Consider the following 5,508-nt stretch of genomic DNA (forward strand, 5'->3'; position numbering starts at 1 on the left):
TTGCTGTTGGTGTCACTGGGAGGAATTGACCTCCAGGCCAATTGGCTGTGAGGACCAGCTGTGACTACAGTGGGAGAACTGCTGTGCAGGAGACACCCATATGGAGTAGGACTTGCTTTAGTGGGGCTTTGGTGTTCACTGAGTCTTCCCCTTGAGTGTGTTGCTTATGGATGTGTAGAGTTGTAATCTGGTATGGTCTGACACTGACCACTGGGTACACTGGCTTATGCGTCTCCAGGGACGTGCAAAGTCAGCCATTGCCTCAGGCCAGCCAGCAGGAGCTCCAGAGAGATCTGCAGATTCCTCCTCTTTGTATCAGGTTTGGAAGTGCCCAGATGAGGCCCAGCTATGAAGCAAGGCAGGCTGGTGCTGGTGCCCGGTCTTGGGCCTTTTATTGATGCCCAGATGAGGCCCAGCTATGAAGCAAGGCAGGCTGGTGCTGGTGCCGGGTCTTGGGCCTTTTATTGGTAGGTTTGGGGCTCCCTGACCCAGCTGCAGCTTGTTGAGAGATTTTAGCCTGAGCAGGGAAAGGCCATTCATATGCAAAAGCTGCTGTGCACAGCTTGGGTGGGGGTTGTAAATGGATGAGGCGGGGTCTCAGGGAATCACCAGGGTGGAGCTAACAGAAATGGCTGCCAGTCAGCCCTGTGACCAGGGAGGTCCCAGCATAGGAACAATGATCCCTGTGAGAACCTTTGTCTGGGACAAAGCCGCCCCCAGTTCATGCCCAGATGCCAGACAATCCAGTTCCTCCTCAAATGTGTCTGGGTCCCCCAGAGCCTCGCCCTGGTGCTGGAGCTCAGAGGAAGCGGGACCTTGTAAGTTCAGTTTGAGCACCAGCCTTTTAAGGGGAACAGCTGGGTCTCCAGCAGCCTCTGTGTCACTGAGCCCCGATCCGCACTGGTTTTCACAGCCTGTAGTTCTTACTGCTCATAGGGACTTCTTTTCCCAGCTGTGGGACCCTGGGCTGGGGGTCTGGTGTGCGGCTGAGAGCCCTTGCTCCTCCAGGCGGCCTCTGCAGAGATGATCTTCCTCCAGATTAAAAAAGCAGCCCATGTGGGTGCCAGCCCAGCCCGTATTGCCCCTCTGCACCTCCTACCCACCTCAGTGTGCTTTCTTCTTTACTTCTCTAGTTGTAGGACTTCCATTCAGCCAGTTTTCCAGTGGTTCTGGATGATGGTTGTTCTGTATTTTAGTTGTAATTTTGATGTGGTCGTAGGAGGCAGCAAGTACAGGCGTTTACCTACGCCACCATCTTCCTTTCTCTGTTTTTTGCTTTTTTTATTTTTAAGCCATTTTATCTCTCATTAAAACTGTGATCTTAGAGATATAATTTAAACCATATGAACTTTAGTTCTCAATATGTTAGATTGGGCTTTATTCGAAATAATTCCATCTTTGTACATTGTGAAGATTAAATGAATTAATGTATGGGATAGCATTTTATAAACTTTAAGGTACTTTTTTACTTACATGAAGAATTCTGTCAACTTTTATGCTATTATGTGACTACAGTCTTCCCATTGTTCTTTAAAATTGCATTAATCAGTATTCAATATAATTGGATTCCTTTTTTTTTTGATTTGTAGGAATTCTTTGAATAGTCTAGATCAGTGGTTCTCAACCTTCCTAATGCCACGACGCTTTAATACAGTTCCTCATGTTGTGGTGACCCCCAACCATAAAATTATTTTCATTGCTACTTCATAACTGTAATTTTGCTACTGTTATGAATTGTCATGTAAATATCTGATATGCAGGATGTATTTTCATTGTTACAAATTGAACATAAAGCATAGTGATTAATCACAAAGACAATATGTAATTATATATGTGTTTTCCGATGGTTTTAGGCGACCCCTGTGAAAGGGTCATTCGACCCCCAAAGGGGTTGCGACCCACAGGTTGAGAACCTCTTGTCTAGACATTAAACCTTTTTAATTTTGCAGAATCTTCTCCCACTGTGTTACCTATCTATCTGTTATGATAGGTGCCCTATATTGTCTTTCATTAAACAGACATTTTTAATTTTAATGTAGTCAGATGCACACTTTTTTTAACCTCCATGTGATGTTAGAAATCTTTCTTCATTCCAAGATTTCAATAAGATGTTTTTCTTTATTTTCTTATGTTAGTTTTATCTTTCACATTTAGTACTTTGAGTTTTCTTTCTTTTTTTTTCTTTTACAATGTGAAGCAGGGTTTGTCAAGCTACAACACACAGTTCATATCTGTCTCAAATCTGGCCGAATTTTTGTACAGCTTGTGAGCTACGAATGGTTTGATAATTTTAAATGGTTAAAAAAGGCAGAGAATAACAATACTTTGTGATATGAAAGTTTTCGGTATTTATAAATAAAGCTATTGGAACTCAGCCATGTTTATTTGTTTATGTATTGTCTATGGCTGGTTGTTTTTGTGCTAAAATGACAGAGTTGAATAGTTGCAACAGAGACTAAATAGCCTGAAAAGTATAAAATATTTATTAGATGGCCCTTTACAGAAATAAAAATTCTGAACCCTGATGTTAAGTAAGAATATAATTTCACGTTTCCATGAGTTAGTTTCTATGATAACATCAACCAAACATCCCTTTTTTTTCCTTCCACTGATTTGTGAAACAATCTCTTCTCTGAGTTTTTTTTGTTTTAACCACTATGGCTTTGTAAGTTTTAGTCATTTAAACTACAGGGGTTCTTAGAAGCTGATTTTTGCAATTAGCCTTAACTTTGTCTATTCCAGTGATGGTGAACCTTTTGAGCTCGGCGTGTCAGCATTTTGAAAAACCCTAACTTAACTCTGGTGCCATGTCACATATAGAAATTTTTTTGATATTTGCAACCATAGTAAAACAAAGACTTATATTTTTGACATTTATTTTATATATTTAAATGCCATTTAACAAAGAAAAATCAACCAAAAAAATGAGTTGCGTGTCATAGGTTTGCCATCACTGGGCTGTATTGACTTGATCATTTTGCAGAATCTTCTCCCGCTGTGTTACCTACCTATCTGTCTGTTATGATAGGTGCCCTATATCTGTTTATGATTACTTTAGGCTTTGAGAAAACTCCTTCTTATACCCTTGTGCACGATGTTTATTTAATCTGGCTGGAGGTAGAGGTCCAAATTTGGTGACCTCCTCTATCTAGTTTCTTCTTTTTCTTATTCTTTATTTTAAGATAGAAAAGCACCTCTGGTTTAATATTCATGACTGCAACAAAGACGTGAATCAACATTTATCGAGAGCCCATTATGGGCCACTCATTGCACTATGTGTTTTTATAACATTCCAAACATATAGGAAAAGTTTAGAGAATAAGAAAACATATGCCATGTATTTTCATCCATTACTTCCTTTAATCCTAACGACCACTCTTTGAGGTAGAAATGGAAATAAAATGGTTACATACCTTGCAAAACAGTGAACATTGGGGCTAGCAGTACTCAAACCCTAGTCTGCTTGACCTCAAAGCCTGTACTATTCCATATACAATTAAATTGGGAGATCATGTTGTTGCTTTCTTAACCTCCAGTATGTCAAATCAAATCCCTCATCCTCACTTTCTTTGAGAGTGTCTTGAAGATGGAATATGGGTAGTGTCTTTCTTTATTCCTTTGACTAGTACGTTTTTTTTCTGAAAGCCTCATTATTTTGAGTTCTCTCATATGTTGTGACAGCAGGTTTCTTTGTCAACCATCCTGTTCAGAATAAATAGCCTGTGCTGTGCCAGCATGATTTATTGCTGCTACTTCCTTTCTTTATGTTTTGAGTAATTTTATCATAAGAGGATATAAAGTGTTTTAGACATGTGCAAATGCCTGCGTGACTAAAGCAGTTCACCTGGCTGCTTGGCCAGCTGCCTGTGGACAGTGCTCCATTTTGGTAGCAGAGAAGAGAAGATAGAACAAATTAGGTTTCTCAAACAAGATCCATACATCCAATGTCATCAGCATTTCTCCTCTAATGACACCCACAGAGAACTGCCAAAAGATATCGAAGGATCCGAGAACATAGACATAAGGGTTATTTCTATTCGTTGAGCAACTCTGAGTTATTGTGACGAGGGCAGAAAGAACTTGTATAGTTGAATAGGGTGTTGCTTATTGTAAATCCCTTTTTTGGGACTTTGAAAATGGATTTTATATCTATATGTGAAAGATTGTTTAATCTTTAAACTGCCTGTAAGCATGGAGTACACTGGGTGGTTTCTTCTTTTTTAAATCAGATGGTATCTTAAAAATATTTTACATATTTAATTATGAGAAACTGCAATTACATTACAGAAAATTTGGAAAATACAGGAAGATTAAAATCACCCACAATCTTTTTAAAAAAAATATATTTTATTGATTTTTTACAGAGAGGAAGGGAGAGAGATAGAGAGTTAGAAACATCGATGAGAGAGAAACATCGATCAGCTGCCTCCTGCACATCTCCTACTGGGGATGTGCCCGCAACCCTGGTACATGCCCTTGACTGGAATCGAACCTGGGACCTTTCAGTCCACAGGCCGACGCTCTATCCACTGAGCCAAACCGGTTTCGGCATCACCCACAATCTTGCCACTCTAATAGATATACTAATAATATTTTGATGCATTTTTTAATCTTTTGCATTACAAATAACAACTTAGAGCTGATCTCCAGATATCTTAACATCTCTTCTGGTTGAAGACTATATGATTTATAGTGATGATGCCAAGGAATTTCAAAATGTGCATGCTTATGTCCTTGAATATATTTATTTAATCAGATATAGATGCCTTTCTAAGGTGGATGGATTTTGTTGCCTTGTCCATTGAACTGTTAATTTTTGGAAGCTACTATGGAAAACTAGTTTCATGATTTACTTGGTTTTCTCAGTTGTAAAAAGTAGTGACCCTCTCATTTGTGAGCAATTTTTATATTTTTACGAAATATCTCTTTAGGTCTTTAGAAATTAATAGTAGTTCAAAAAATGCCTGATGCTATGGCAATTCATATTTTTTGGATTTCTTATATCCAGACATTAAGTAGGTCATTTGTTTTATTTTTTTAAATAAACAGTTTTTACAAAGTAGATAACAAATTATTAAAATATTTGATCACCCTTACACTATATACAACATAGGGCAAAAGTAGGCTTATAGTTGTATGTGAAACACAGAGTTTATTCTTGTATTATTATTTATTAACTAGAGGCCCGGTGCACAAAAATTTGTGCACTCGGCGGGGAGAGGGGGTCTCTCAGCCCGGCCTGTGCCCTCTTGCAGTCTGGGACCGCTCGGGAGATAATGACCTGCTGGCTTAGGCCTGCTCCCGGGTGGCAGAGGACAGGCCCAATCCCTAGGTGCAGCCCCTGGTCGGGCTCAGAGCAGGGCCGATTGGGGAGTTGGGGTGCCGCCCCCTGTCATGCACAGAGCAGGGTGGATCGGGAGGTTGCGATGCCACCCCTAGTCACGCTCAGGGTAGGGCCGATTGGGGGGTTGGGGCACCGCCCCCTGTCACACTCAAGGCAGGGTCGAT

The sequence above is a fragment of the Myotis brandtii genome, unplaced genomic scaffold (assembly GCF_000412655.1).
Source record: "Myotis brandtii unplaced genomic scaffold, ASM41265v1 scaffold59, whole genome shotgun sequence".
Lineage (NCBI taxonomy): Eukaryota > Metazoa > Chordata > Mammalia > Chiroptera > Vespertilionidae > Myotis > Myotis brandtii.